Genomic DNA, 17,285 nt, shown 5'->3' with positions numbered 1-17,285 from the left:
CATTCATTGTTGATAGTGGTTTGATACAACCTGCAATTCATTCTGGAGTGGTTTCCTTAGGCAAGTTGCCTAAATTAGAATTCATGGTGTTCTGCAACTTTTTCACGTAATCTTCTTTTCCAATGAATTTTCCATGTGAGTAAGCTGGGACATTTAGCAATTTCAGTATGTTGTGATTAATTTTCATCAAGTCTTCCATTACTTGTTCACAATTGTCATATATAGCAAAGGTCATTACAGAGGCATCCAAGTGGTTGTTTATTACATGGTTTGCCAAATCCCTATCATCGGATCTCTGTACTTTATTCAAAATTTGTTTAATAAGATTTTTTAAGGAATTGGTGAAGATTCATTTTTTACCCTGAACATCTTTTTTTACATTTTCAAAGACAATTCTGAGATTGCTATTTAAATCAAACCATTCAAACAAACTATCATTAATCTTCATTATTTTATCCCAATTTTCTTGTTTGATAAGCTTAACCATGTTTATTATAGCATCCTTGACATGATGGTCTTTGGAAGATGTCGTTCTATTTTGTGAAATTACATTCTCCATTTTTTTCTTCATTTAAGACATCTCTATTTCACTCTTTTTCTATATTTCCTTTAGTTTCCCTTGCCAATTAGTTGCTTTCTTCCTCTCATCCTCCAATTTCTTCTTCAAATCTTGGATTGTCTTTGCAATAGTTACCTCTTTTTTCTTCTCATTCTTGAGTTCCTTTTCAAATCATGGATTGTCTTCACAGTAGACTCCTCCTTTTTCCTCGCATTGTCCAATTCCTTCTTTAATCATGGAGTGTTTAAGTAGACTCCTCTTTCTTTGTGTTCTCCAATTCCTTCTTCAAATCTAAGATTTTCTTTGTAGTTCACTCCTCTTTTTTCTTTGCATTCTCCAATTCTTTCTTCATATTGTGGATTGTGTTACTATTTGTAGTAGTACTAGACTCCGTTTACTTCATATTCTTCAATTCCTTATTTAAATCAAGGATTATTTTTGCAATTGACTGTTCTTTTTTCTTCATATTCTCTAATTGCTTCTTCAAATTGTGGATTGTGTTTGCACTAGACTTCTCTTTTTTCTTCTCATTCCCCAATTCCTTTTGCAAATTATCAATTATCCTTGCCTTAGACTCCCCTTTTTTCTTTTTATTCCCCAATTCAATCTTCAAATTATTATTTTCCTTGACAGTAGAGTCCAGGTTAGTTTTCAATTTATTGTTGACCTGTGCACTATTCTTTGCAGACTTTAACAACTATTTAGTAGAGGCTTTTTCATGCTAAATTGTTTTTTTGCATTCATCCAATTCTTTAGTCAATTTTTGCACTTGTTCATTCAGCTTTTCTTGTTGGACAATTGCCTCTGTAAGAGAAGAATTCTTTATTGTGTTTTACAATTCTTTGAACCTATTGTCTGCTTCTTTCTCCTTGGCTTTGACATTATCAAGGTCTGCCTATAACTTTTCTATTTTCTTTGTAAAACTTTTGTTTTCCCTCTCCACTTTTAAAAGTGTACAGTAGACCATTTTGTTACTCTCTTTTGATATATTAATTTTGTCAATATTTTTCACTTTTGACAAATCCTTTTGAAGATTGGTAACTTGTACATCAGTATGATTTATTACATTTTCTAGTGGATTATTATCTCTAGCTAGGAGCATAATAGCCATAAAGTTCATGATTTCATTATTTGAATCATATGTTGGAAATATTTTGTTAGTAGATCTCTGACATTCAACAATTGCATCACTTTTCAAAGTCTTCATAATTTGCCTATTTCTTTTGCTTGTTTGATCAAACTTTGATGCAAATTTGTTCAAAGTAAAATCTGGGTTTGCTGACACAATTAAGTGTTTGAAAGGTGAATTATTAGTTGTATTTTTGTATGCTCCTCCAACTCTAGTTAAACTTACTCCACCTACAATTGTATTTTGAGGATTGCCAACATACTGAAGATGACCCATTCCAAATCTTGGCATTTTTAGGATTATTTTTAGAGTTTTGTACAGAAGTTACTGGTGCATACATTGGTGAAGTAACCATAGACATTGCTTGCAGTGTAATTATCATAACTTTTTGTTTTTTTGCACAAGGTTCATCCATGCTAGTGCTAGTGCCAGTGCCAGTGCGATCAACTACAACTGAATTTGAAGATTTAACAAATAATGTGTTGGGATGACCTTTAGAAGCAAAATTATAATGATTTTTGCCCTTTCTAGATGAATCATCTTCAATCTCATTAGAGAGTTCAATGACTGGTTTACTTCCTCTTTTGGGTGGGTTTGGTACTGGAATTGGATTCCAAATCCTTTCACCACTTGTACCAATGGGCCCTATACCTGCATAACCCATTTTTTGTATCATAGTTGCCTTTTTACTATATGTTTGTTTAGTAGAATCACTCATTTGAAGATTAACAACATGTCTGCCCCTAGTTGATCCAGAATCTTGAATACCTTGAATGTCAGCATTAGACTCAAGGTCCTTCTGTCTTTGAATATCACTGTCATTGCAACTGCCAAAATCATATCGTATAGTTGGATGCTCTTTATTCCAATAATCACTGAAAAGTTCATCCTTGTCAATTTCCTCAAAACTCGTTGATGTCTTTGGTTCACCCAAATTTTGCCTCATTTTCCAAAAATTAGTCATCTTGGTTTGACACCACAATTCAGATGCACATGCCTCTTTAATTGCTTTCGGCATAGACCTCTTAGAAGGTTGAGATGCTTTCTTGTAGAAATTTAAGTATATCAGAGGCTCTGATTTGTGTCACTCTAATATGTGCAATGTTGTAATTTGATATGACAATACTTGCATTGAAATATTATTCTCTGTTGCATGTTTCTTCATCTCTTTCTTAACCTCATCCCACGAATCCTTGTTTTTTAACTTTTCTATCAATGGCATCTCCTGATGTTGATATTTGCTCACAGAGTTTCCATTGGCAATAAGTCTTGTTTTTATTATGTTTAGTGGATCATAATTCCAATGATTGACAAAATCAAAGCCAAAAAAAGTTACCAATTCATTTACCACTTTGAAAGCTTTTCTCTCAAATGTGAGGCCTCCAATTGTGAAAGACAAGGAAGGAAATATCATTTTCTTTTGTTGTCCATTGAAAAGTTCATCTGCCCTCTCCATCTATCATACATATTCCAGTGCAAAAACCCTTTCTGTAACATGCACTGGAAGTTTGCAGTTCAATCGCTGAATTGTAAAACCTTAAGACAGTGTACTCTTCCATGAAGAACTAGTTAGCCAATTGAATTTGACTTCCCAATTGAATGCAATCTTTACAAGACATAGGCAATCTAGGCATCGAAGTGCCTGTGATTTTTTGGTAAATAGGTACCAAAAAGAAGTCTACAAAATGGTTGTATTTATTATTGTTAGCAGTCATCCTTATCTTATGTGTCCACTCATATGCTGGACTAGGAGTCTCTGATTTCTTCTGGGTTTTCTCATGAAACTTATGGGTAAAAGCACAAATCTGTGTCACCGTTTAGGATACCAAAACCTATTTTGGTCAAATCTCATTTCTCTATCAAAACTCAATTTTTGTAAAAAATTAAAAATACCTTTTTATAGATCTCAAATTCAATATCATCATTATATAAATTTTTGAGTATTTTAACTAGTTATAATACGTTATAATCTCATTTAAATATTTTAAGTCGATATTTCAATATTTTAGAAGATGCTCCCTCAAAAAAGAGAAAAAAATAGTAAATCATATCAAAAAATTAAAAAATCATAGTTATCTTTAGAGGAGAGAATTCTTCATGAATATGTAATTTTTTTTCAAGAAGGTATAGATTTGATATGGAAGTTTTGATAGGAGGAAAAAACTGTTGGATTCTGATAAGGTCCAACTTGAGTACTTATAACAAAGAAAATATACATAAAATTTTTTAATTTCTTTTTTTGTTCCCTAGCTATACATGTCATCTATAAGATATTTTCAAATTAGAACAAAAAAAGATGATTTGCATATACTTGTTTGACGAGAACTACACCCTATATTTTTTACAGTTAAAAAAAAGACTTCAAAATAAAATAAAATGAATAAATTCTTACTAATTTTTTTAATTAAAATTATAGGCATAAAATTCATCCAATTCTACACATTTCATTAGTTTACACCATCTTCATATTCTAAACACAAATACCATTTTTTTGCCATTAATGTTGAACTGTCGCATTCTGATATCCTATTTCTTTATAAAAGGTGACACAGGTTTGTGCTTTGACCCTCATAGACCTCAATATCAAGCTTTTTGTTCTCCATCTCAAATATTGGGCAATGCTTTGCTAAATAAGGTAGCACAAGTAACTTGTGAACTTAAATGTCTTCGTCTTGCTTGTAGTTGTACTTTGTTTAATCATTAGTAACTATTGTTGCATAGATTCAACAATATGCTGAAAAAAATTATATCTTACATCTACCTTTTCAACTAATTGACCTCGATAATGAATATTATAGATAATTTCAAGAACACTAGCCCCCACTTCCTTGTTACTGTCCAATCCCAGACAAAATGATAACAAAGAAATAGTATTCTTAACCCATGACACAAAAATATCATACTGATAAGGAAGCTTATGGTCTATGTCCAGTGTAACACTAGTAGAAGACTCTGAGTTTATTAAACCCTTAATATATGAATCTTGAAAAACTCTTTTCAGTTTGTCATAAGCCCGTGCTAGTTTATCCAAGTCAATGTGCTCATTAAAGCTTTCTGGTTTAAACACTAGCCCTAGGTCTAATAGAGTGAAAAATTTGCTCTTAGTTATGGATAAAATTTCCTCCTGAGTGTTTTGGTTTACAATTGTTTTTTTATTTTCATCATAATTATGAGTGCATAGCATTACAATTTCAGGGCAAGGGAATACTTCGGGTACAATGAGGTTTGCTAATCTAGTAACCAAAGCAGCTAGTTTATTTGTATGTGCATGAATACTTTATGTACATGAATAATTTGTTTAATCATTAGTAATTGTTATTGCATACATTCAAAAATGTGCTAAACAAAATTATATCTTACATCTACCTTCTCAACTGACTGACCTTGACAATGGATATTTTAAATCATTTCAAGAACACTGGCCCCCACTTCCTTGTTATTGTCTAATCCTAGACAAAATGATAACAAAAAAATGTTATTATGAACCCATGGAACAAAAATATCATACTGATAAGGAGGCTTATGGTCTATGTCCAATGTAACACTAGTAGACGACTCCAAGTTTATTAAACCCTTAATATATGAATCTTGAAAAACTCTTTCCAGTTTGTCATAAGCCTGTGCTAGTTTATCCAAGTTAATGTGCTTGTTAAAGCTTTCTGGTTTAAACCCTACCCCTAGGTCTAATAGATTGAAAAATTCACTCTCAGTTATGGATAATTTTTTTTTTGAGTGTTTTGGTTTACAATTGCCTTTCTATTTCATCATAATTTTGAGCGCATAGCATTACAATTTCAGGGCAAGGGAATACTTCGGGTACAATGAGGTTTGCTAATCCAGTAACCAAAGTAGCTAGTTTGTTTGTATGTACATGAATACTGTTGTTATATTTGTAATAGTTTCTCCCCTTTTGTGTATCTTTCCACTTATTAAACAATGATTGTCTAATTCCCATAATTCCAAAATCTCCATGGATAACAGGATAAAAAATGCCATGACATTCATCGGTGAAACATGGAGTTTGTAGCACTTGCCTGAGTTCTATAATGTCTTTTTTTTCCTTTATGCTTGCACATGTACTAGAGGTTTTTGACTTTGTTTTTCCCATGTTTGCTACTGGTTATTACACAAAATTATTCTTCAAGCCCTATTTAAAAAAGTTGTAAAGTGTAAACCTAAGACAATAAAAATCAAGATTTCTATTGCTACAAATTGCAATGATTAATTTTTTTTAAAAAAAAATACCCAGAATCAAGATTCGATAATTGGTGTTGTCCTGTGATACTCAAGTTTCACACTTTCAATCTTCAGAACACAAAATGGAATTCAATTAGTCTTTGAAAATTTGAAATTTGAAAACCCTATCGTATCAGACTCTTGACTTGGAGAACTTTCAACTTCATACTCTAAAAATATAGAAGGTAAATAGTTAAAAGTAAAAATGAAAGTATTAAGTAATTAATGGTTTTAGGTACTTTACTAATAATATGTACAATGTACATGTAAATGACATAAAGACTCAATAATGTAGTAATGTACATAACTATAATAATAAAAAGTAAAAATTTATTACATTAATATACATTTGAATTTTGAAAATTTTTCATTTTAAATAATAAATTAATACAAATAAAACTTAATTATTGATATGATTTTTGGGTCAATTTGTGGAATGCTATTGCTGTTGTCAAGAGTCATCTAGAATTGTGACACTTGTCAAGGACATGTGTCACAATTCTAGATGTTTCTTGACAATAGCGATAATGGACCCAAAATTCATCCCAGGCCATTTCCATTGGCATTGATCTGCCTTTTACTCAACAATTGTGGCATTGCTGAGTCGGGATTAAGTAATATTTTTTTTAAAAGACTAAATATAATAATTATTAATATTAACTAAGTCTTGACACTTAATTGAGCTAGACACGTGTCACAATTCTATATGAATCTAGGTACATGGAAAAACATTCCCCAAATCAGCCTAAAATTCATCTTGGGCCATCAATCTTTCTTTTAGTCAACGATCGAGATTTCGGGTAGAATCTTCGAGTACACATATCCCAATTTCGCGTAGAAATAGAATTTAACTTCAATTTTTTAAAATTTGATCTGAAATAGAGCCACAATCATTGATCTATCATTCATTGAATGGTCCAGATCAAAATGTGAATCGTTAAAATTTAAACCTTTCAAATAAGCAATATTAATTATTTAAACAAGGTTCCATAGCAACTCAGTTCATGGCAAAATAATTGATAGAATTAGTAAAAAATTGATTTAAAAAAGATATTAGCATGAAAAGAATTTAAATAGCATATTAATTAATGTAGAGAAAAATATTGAAAGAAATATTGTTAAAGAAATTGTTATTAATTATTATTATTTTAATTTTAAGTTTGAGCATGTCAAAATCATGATGTTAATTTAATTATTTATATAAAATATATTATATATAAAATATAATTTATAATAATTATTATAATAGTTATAATATAATATAAACAAAGGATTTTCTTTTCTATTATAGAAATGATTTTCTTTTTTATCATAAACTTTTTATTGTAAAGATGATATGAAAAATTCAATGAAAATATATTAAATTTTATAAAATGGAGTTCAATTTAAATAAAATAATTAAAATTTAAAAATATAATTACAAATGCTATATTTTTATTCATATTTATTATTTGGTTTCAAAATTAAAATGTAATATAGTTTAATTATCTATAAATTATTAACATATATTGAAAATTGTGATAATTGCTTATAAACATAATTATTATTAATATTAACTCAATGACGAGTCTTGACACTTAATTGAGCTTTGCAATGACCAAACACGTGTTACGATTCCAGATGAATCTAGGCACATGGGAAACCATTCTCCAAATCGGCTCAAAATTCATCTCAGGCCATCGATCTTTCTTTTAGTCAACGGTCGAGATTTCAGGTAGAATCTTTGAGTACACTGTCCTAATTTTAGGTATAAATAGAATTTAACTTCAATCTTTTAAAATCTGGTCCGAAATAGAGCCGCGGTCGTTGATCTATCGTTCATTGAACGGTCCAGATCAAATTGTGAATCATTACAACTTAAACCTTTCAAATAACTAATATTAATTATTTAAACAAGGTTCCATAGAAACTAAGTTCGTGGCAAGAAAATTGATAGAATTAGTAAAAAATTGATTTAAAATAAATATTAACATGAAAAGAATTTAAATAGCATATTAATTAATATAGAGAAAAATATTGAAATAAATATTGTTAAAGAAATTGTTATTAATTATTATTATTTTATTTTTAAGTTTGAGCATGTCAAAATCATGATGTTAATTTACTTATTTTTTATAAAATATTATATATATATATATAATTTATAATAATTATTATAATGGTTATAATATAATATAAATAAAAGATTTTCTTTTCTATTATAGAAATGATTTTCTTTTCTATCATAAACTTTTTATTATAAAGATGATATGAAAAATTCAATGAAGATATATTAAATTTTATAAAATAAAATTGGTGTAAGATATGAAATAATAATGACAATAGTTTGATTTAAATAAAATAATTAAAATTTAAAAATATAATTACAAATGCTATGTTTTTATTCATATTTATTATTTAGTTTCAAAATTAAAATATATATAGTTTAATTCTCTATAAATTATTAACATATATTGAAAATTGTGATAATTGTTTATAAACTATTCTTCATCATTTAAAATATTTCATAATAAAAAAAAGTTAGGTGACAAGATAGGTATGAAATAAAAAATTGACACATAAATTATCAAAAAATTATTTAACTTTGTTAAGGTTATAATCTTTAATTTTTTTTCAAATTTGCTCTTATCGCTCCATTTGTTTTAATTAATCAGATTAAAGAAAAATAGTTTTAGAAATTACAAAACTTTTAATTAGATAATTTTCAATTGAATAATTTTTTAATATAAATCGTTAATCAAATATGAAACCATAAAGGGATTGTTGAAACCCTTTTTTTTTGTTTCTAAGTTCTAACTTTATAACTATTAACAATTAATTTTTTATAACAAAGTCGCAGACTAACATTTCAATAGTGCATTGAGATGCCTAAAACAAAGTCATAGACTAACAGGAACAACGATTTGAGAAGCCAAAACCTATTATTTTTATTGATAATATTTTAGAGTGTACAATGTACATAATACTAATTCATAGCATAGGTATTCAAAATAGCCAATTAAATCAGCTTGGTTTTACTATTTTGTAATTTACATTAAAGGGCAAGGCCCAATCCAAAGAAAAAATAGATATCTTAAAAACATTTTTTTGCCCAAAGGGCAAGGGTTAAGGAAACAAGATTTAGGAAATAGGGAACATGGAACCATGGAATAGGGAGGCTGTAAGCATCAATGGGCTAAGGGGCCGAGGGCTTGAAGCCTTCAATTAGAAAGGTTTTCAGGTCCCTATGTGAGGAATTTGTTGGAGAAGATGATGTCGCTAAATCATCCAGCTACGTGAAGTCAATCTCGTTGACATCATCCAACAATAGCCACTTCTATAGAAAATCCCTTCCGAGTCACGCCCACTTCTAATGGTGAGTCAATTGCCGTTCATTCATGCCAAGCAGGAAGGGATACTTCTATATAATGTTCCCTATGCCTTGCTCCCAACACTTGTCTGCTACATCTACAAAAGGGATGCCAATTCCCAGCCCCGATACCTGCTCGACCAATACAAGAATTTTGACATCATCTTCTAAAAATGTTATGATGAAGCATCAGAATGTCTATTTGACTACCTCCAAGGTCGAGAAGAGACACGAGGAAGTGAGAGGTAATATCTATGGGCACACAATACCTCTTATCATTTTTTAAGAATTCATGGCCAAGGACCATAAATATAGTATAGTGGATAAAAGGACTTTGGACATCTAGCTTGCAATCCATGGCAAGGACATTGTCAAGAATCCTCCCCAAAAAGGGCTTTTGCAGAGCCATTGTAGTGCATTTTAGGTGAATTGGCGTATCCATGGCTAAGATTCAAGAAACTTTGCAAACCAAATTTAGATTGAAGAATTTGAGAAATGACAGTGAAAGAGAAATTGAAGAGGCTATTTAATGATAGTTGCATTAAGTTGTTTGGTGTTCGCGATCTTCATATCTTATTTTTTCGTATTCCTATTAATTTTCAAGTGTGCAAAATGTTGAAATGTACTTGCATTAATGTCGGATAGTCAAAAGTTTCTGAGATTGAGTACAATATATTTAATGCCTTAATAGTTTCTATGCCCATGTGTCTCTATTCCGAAGAATTTCATGCAAGTCTAGGTTTTTTCAAGCGAGTGGCCCCAAAATGCATCTTTTGTCGTTGATCTCTAATTAATCAACGATCGATAAAACTATTGTATTAATAATACGAAGCTTGAAAGTGATAGTAGCTAACTTGGTAATAGTGACATTGACGTAATGACATTATGACATTATTAATAATAAACTTAAGACAATATACAAGTTGAAACTTGAAGTGACTACTAATTCACTTTTAGATTAAACAAATTTTTAGTTTACCACTAAAGATTAGCCAAGACCATTATTATTCATTTTCCTACAAAACAAGTAATTCGCCTCTAACATTATTAATTCATTTTTGGCAAGGGTAAAGTAGCCATCATTTATTTATATGTCGACAAGAAAAAACATTAATTCACCACATTTAAAATGATTTTTTCTAGGGTAAGAAAAAAAATAGCCAACATATAAAATTTTATTTCCCTATATGGAACAAAAAAACGCCCTCGACATTAAAATTTTCCTACCCACAAAATGTTGGATTTGCCAGCATTTTAGGCATTTTTTTCAGGAGGGGTTTCTTAGAGGTATCACTAATTTTAATACATGGTATTCTTGTACTACATGTGGAAATTATGTTCATATTGCTGCTAATTGCATGAGATTACACCTTGGAGGAAGATTTGGTAACTAGAAGAATCCTAGAATGACATGTTATCATTTCCACATAGTTAGTCATTTAAACAAGAACTGCAGGTACCAAGTGTTAGTGCCTAAGAAAGAAGATCCAAAAGGTAAAGGAAAAGTCAATGTGGATGAAGTTTGTGAACAAATGAACGATAAGTGGATAATGAAGATAGAAGAGAATGAGACATCAAATTCAATTGATGGTGGCACTTCATCTAATAGATTAGATAAAACCTCTACTTCCAACTAAACTTTAGAAGAAGGTAAGGAACTGCATTACTATTGATATATCTTACATCAATTCCTAATATATAATGGAAGGAATTTCATATCTAGATGATGAATGATGCACAAGGAAAATTCATGAAGTTTTGAAGCTAACAAAGTTAACAAGTTATATCGAGATGGTTAGTAACAGAAGGCATAGTGTTCACCGAGTAAGTGATGCTTTGGTAGAATTGGTGCATTAACCAAGTTTGAGGTTGATTGAGCAAGTGATGAAAATGAAGCATAATCGAGTTATCTGTGGTAACTAAATATGAGGTACAAAACATTTATTATGACCCAATGCGCATTAAAAGAAACCATTTTATATAAAAAGGAAAAATGCAATTCATTTTATTACCCTACATTTTTTAGAGCGAAGAACGAATTTGATAAATTTGTGTGAAGGGTTGATTGCTAAAGATTGTGCATGCAAATTTGCTGAAGAATCAAAGTGTAAAGGTGAATTTGGTGTAAACCTAGCAAAGTGTGAGTGTTTGATTACTAAAACCCTAACCAAAAATAATCCAATCAAGTTATGCATCTACAAAGAGAAAGCCCAAGGAAAACTTTGTGAAATTGATTTCAAATAAAGTATACAAAGAGTGGAAGTACAAACTACATCTTGAAATTACAACACAAACTGACAAGGTGGGTGCATTGTTGTCGATACCACCTAGGGTTTTATTGATCAATGATATATGTTTATTTTATCATTATAAAATTTTCAAAGTTGGAGATCAAAAATTACATGAGGTTTATGACAAACTATGTGTTAGCAGGAAACTAAAAGAGGAACACAAATATTTGGAGATGAAAGGCCTCATCCTTGCCCTACATTTCCAAAAGTATTTAAAGAAAATTAGATACATATGGTGTTAAGAAAAGTCTAGGACATGCACATGTGCCTAGATGAGCCAATTAAAATTAATAAAGGATGTAATTTACATGGTCACAAGTTATTCAATTAAAGAAAAGATGAAATTCATTCGTACGACCTTAAATATTGAAATTGAAGCTAATACACAAAATTTAGAGTGTATGACGTTCCATAAAAAATATTTTAGTTAAGAAGACCCAATAGTGTGTTGTGTATAGTAGTTGATTTGGAATATAAGATTGTGAAGAAAGTTCATAAATATGACTTAGCTGAACTATAACTTAGGAAACTTATTGAGAACATGAGAATAATTAGGGTTCCAAGAAAAAATACATGAAAATTTGGTTTGTTACTGATATGAATGGTATTCTACATGAAAAATTACTTCCCATCAATCAGTGAAGTGAATTGGAGGATAAATATTCCTATTATTTATCAAATCAACAGTTAGGCAACAATTTTGAAAGTTTTATGAATGGATATTTTGATAATTTCAAGGAGAGAATGAATCAAAGGTATAGAGTACCTCCACAACTATTTGAGAAATATTATGATGATATTTTATTTCTTGTTGACATCAACAATACACTTGTGAAAGTGGTGAATCCTAGGGTTGCATGGCTTGAACACATGAATTATGAGATAACTATATATGCTCTACTAAATGAGCTAGTTGATAAGACTTCTTGACCATTTGAGACATTTGAATAGGCTAAAGAGAAGATCAAAATGGACAATTGTGGCTCCTAAGATTAAGAGGGAAACCAAGAAAATGATTGACACTATAGAAAGTGCACTTGGTGCAAGTGAAGATAATCAACCCTTGATAATTACAGAAAATAGAGGCGGAGATGTTGTTTGTGAAGAAGACAAAGGTAAAGCAATTGTTGTTGTAGAACCACAAAAAAGAAAGGTAAGAAAAGACATTTGGCTACCCCCATGAGTCCAAAGAATACAAGGTCAAGGACCCGAGAAACTCAAATAGTTACACCACCATTGAAAAAGTGAATAGTTAGAATTACCAAGCCAACTTAGACACAAGTGAAGACATATTATAAGAGGAAAGATACATTTGCATCATCAAGTAGACTAGCCAAGAAACCTATACAAAGGAGAAAAAGGTTAATTCTTGAAGATGATGAAGAGGTTGAGGATAGTGAAAGAATAAAATTTGATGAAGGAAGTCACTTTAGAGTTGTTGCACACAAGAAACTGGAAAGTGCTGATGAAATTGATGAATCTATTAGAGATGGTAAAGGTCTATTTACTTTAAAAGATGATGAAGAGGTTGAGGATAGTGAAAGAATCAAATTTGATGAAGGAATTCACTTTAGAGTTGTTGCACACAAGAAACTGGAAAGTGCTGATGAAATTGATGAATCTATTAGAGATGGTAAAGGTCTATTTACTTTTAAATATTTCAAGTATGTTAATATGAATGATGAGGACAAGAAGAAGATAGAAGATGCTATAATAGTCATGATGACTAAAATCAAATATATACCACTTGAGATTTGAGACACAATTCCAAAAGAGCTTTATCAAAGAATCGACAATAGATGAAACTATAAATTACAAATAGAGAAAGAAATAAGAGGTAGTTTACTTGCAAGATTAAAACCTGACTTTGCAAAGGAAGAAATTGATGAGGCATTGGAGAATCATAAAACTAGATTTATACAAAAGAGAAGAGATTTATACGTTTTTACACAAAACCTAGAATATGTTGGTGAAGACTCTCAGATGATATGGAAACAAATATTTAACATTAAAGATCCAAAATAAATTATTCAAGTTGACAATGCCGAGACCGAGTAAAACATTAAAATTGATAAAAAAGAGGATGAGTATGTTAGTATTTCCCCACAAGAGATGGAAAATTATGTACATGAAGTGGTTGAAGATATAATTAGAATAAAGGAAAATGTCATTATTGAAGATTTGATAGAAGATGACCTATGTAATGTCTACCCCTAGTTGACTTTTCATGTCATATTGCCAAATTATTTTAGGCTAGTTTTATGATTATGTTTTATGATTAGCAATACTTGGTTACCGAATTTGATTAGATGTATTTCATATTAAGTTGATATATGTGTTGAGATACTTAGTTATTTCATGTGTTCAAGATTATTTCGATGATGATGTTCATATGTTCATATAGCAATTTCAGTTATTTCATGATGATTAGTTAGATGAATAATCTATATGCAGTTTTTGATGGGTTTTTATCCCATACTTGATGTGTATGGTGTACTTGTATATTTTACATTATAATTGATGTTTCTAATGAGGTTGAGGGAGGGAGTTATAGTCATGTGCTAGTCAGGATCTACATGATGCACCACTTCCCATAATTGCCTATTTAGTTTAGAATATATGTGTATGTACATGCTTGAATTTTATGCAGATTACAGGTACCGGGCATTGACTTCCCTGAATTGCCAGAATGAGTGTGCCTTATCGCAGTATCTCATTGGTAAAAGAGGGAAGATAATTCTTGAGTCCAAATCCTTACCCCAAGCTAATTGTCCTAGAAAGTAGGACAAGTATCTGAGTCTTACCCTTTCAAATTTGTCAAGTGACGTGAATTCATGATTTTGACCTTAGAGTTTGAATCAGTGTCTTATCGTTCAGATGAGTTTTTGTATTTAGTCTTGTGGGTCTATTGTGATTTTCAGTTATAATTAAATTAAATTAAAAGATAATTTAATGAAAATTTAATAAAGAAAAATTAATATTTAATTATATTTAATTAGTTGAGAAATTAATTAAATAAAATAATTAAATTTAAAATATTTAATTAAAGTTCTAATTTCAATGTATTTATATTTATTTAATTTAATAATAATTTATTTAGGAATTTTATTTTAATAATTTCATTTTAATAATAAACTCTAAATAATATTATTAGTTAAATTAATAAATATATTATTAAAGATGTCTTGTGGTTTAATAAGAGAGAAAAGGAATTGTTTAAATAAAGATTATTTTAGTTAAAATGCAAAAACTTGCACATGAAATTAAAATAGCAAAAATAATAAAGGAAAATGTTTTGCATGATTGCAAAATTGAAGCCCTAATTTGGGGAAAGCTCTTTATTAGGAAACCATAGCTCACTTCTCCATATGGAGATTTGGAGGAGCCAATTTCTAAGAAGAGGGTTTTTGAAAGAAGGGGAAATTTCTTGCAAGCTCCACACGTTCGTTGTTTAGCATTAGATCCAGGTAGGATCTCGTGAGTTTTGCACAATAGTTTCCTTTGTGAAATCATTCTATCTTCTTCATGATTGATGGATCTATTTTAGAATTCATTTGGGTTGAAACCTTTGTTTGAGAAAAAAATTGATTTCTGTTATTGAATTGTCTGTGATTTAATCTAAAACCTTTGTTGTGAATCGATTGTTTTTCATTTTGAAAATGACTATAAATAAAATTTAAGATTGGAAACCACGTTTGATTAATTTGGTATTTCATAATTGGATGTTTGGATTCAGGGTGGGGTTTGAAAAAAAAAGGATACCAAGTTTTAAATTTACAAATTTGATAGTTGTGTTTGTTTTGCTTACCAGATCTATAAACAAGTAAACTTTAAAAAAATATATTATTTACCACAATAATTAAAATTACTGTGGCAATTGTGGAAATTATATTCTGATAATTAAAATTAAAAAAAATGAATTTAATTTCATTTGGGGGGGGGGGTTGTGAGTGAAAAAATAAAGTAAATATGAATGGGGAGGCAAGTCACCACCTCCCACCTCCCCCTTCTTTCCTTTCCCTACCCCATGCTGCTATTGTTGCCAACTACAACTGTAGCTACTGTGACAACCAAGGTAACTAAGCAGTGACGTTGCCCAAAGGCAGTAAGCCGATATGCTATAAACGTTGATGGTAAGTTCTATTTAATTTTTTTTTAATGTTTGTTAACTTTTAATAATTTTTTATTATATGTTAATTTGAATATAATAAATGTTAATAATTATTAAATGTTAAAAGTTGCCAATATTATTATTATTTTTAATAATAATAATTTTATTATTAAACTAATAATAATTTTATTAATAATTTAATATGAGTTATTTTATTAATAAATAAATAATTATTATCTTTAGTAATTTAATATTTATTATTTTTTAGTAATATTTAAATTAAAAGATTTTATTGTTAAAATATATTTGGAACGTAGAATTGACAATTACAAAATTGTGGTAAATTATTTTCTTTAATAAAAATCAAATTTTTAGTTCGGTTGGTGTATATATGATTTTATACTATGGAAATTTTATTTCTTTTGTATAAATCAAAAACTTAGTATTTATGACACTTAAAAACAATTTCTATTATTAGGGGAATTTTATTACATCATTTGATAATTCAAAAAACCTTAGTTGTCTTTTGATACTTTGGTAATAAAAACTAAAACTCTAGTTGTATATTGAATCTTTGTGTTTTAAAAACCTAACGAACTATGAAAACACTTGTTTAAAAAATTTGATGAGATGTATGTTGTATTGTATGATTTGGGGTTCGGGTTTTGAATTAATCTGTTGACCAGTCAGGATGTTTACTAGAGGCTTGGGGTTTTTTGTTCTATGATGATGATTATGTATACAATCTTTTATAACTGACCATGGTGATGTGTCACACGTTTCTATGTTGAGTTTTGATCAGTGTTTATTAGTGCTTTCTAGTTCTTATGTAGAACTGAGGTGAATGGTATGACTTTTATGGTGTAACCTTTGAGTCTTTGACCAATTGTCTTTTGATTCTTTCCAATTGCTTGTATAGGACTAAGGTGATTATTGTGTTTTATCTTTTCGCACCTTTCAGTTGCTTGTATAGGACTGAGGTGATATTGAGATTGGTCTTTAGGTACTTTCCAGTTGCTTGTAAAGGACTGGGGTGAGAACTATGATTCTATGAGTGATACTTTTATGAGTCTAGGGTAGCTAATCTATGTGTACATTAGGAAGTGGCTTGCAATGGAGCCTGGATCCCTAAGTGGCTGCTTGAGTAACCCATTGTAAGTTGTTTTAATAAGTGATAATATTTCGTTAAATGGAAATAAAATGAATTTATAAGAGTTAGTGTTATTCCTCACCCATGCCTCAAGTGCTAGTACATGATAGGATGAGAGTAGAGAGGATGCTTGGTTACAACCTTGCTTTGTTAGTATGCCTTGTCTCTACAAAAGGATACTAGTTTTGCATAAAGACACTAGGGGGCTAGAGTCCAGAGAGGCTGCCAGGGTAACCTTAGAGTTGGTTCATGCAATGACACTTGCCCACATAAATAGTAGATTTCCTACGTGTTTGTGTTGCCTCTAGGATTAGATGATACTTGTGTCTTGGTACCTTTAAGATAGTTTGATTTCAAGTGTTTCCTTGACTTAGATGTTGGTTATGACTTGTGTTTTGATATCCATTTTGGACTTGAGACTATATCCTTAGCACGATGAGAGTGGGCCATTTAGGCTTCA

Source organism: Cupressus sempervirens, chromosome 11 (genome assembly GCF_028749045.1).
Source record: "Cupressus sempervirens isolate cs-2001-9-10 chromosome 11, ASM2874904v1, whole genome shotgun sequence".
NCBI lineage: Eukaryota > Viridiplantae > Streptophyta > Pinopsida > Cupressales > Cupressaceae > Cupressus > Cupressus sempervirens.
Note: the sequence above shows the minus strand (reverse complement) of the source record.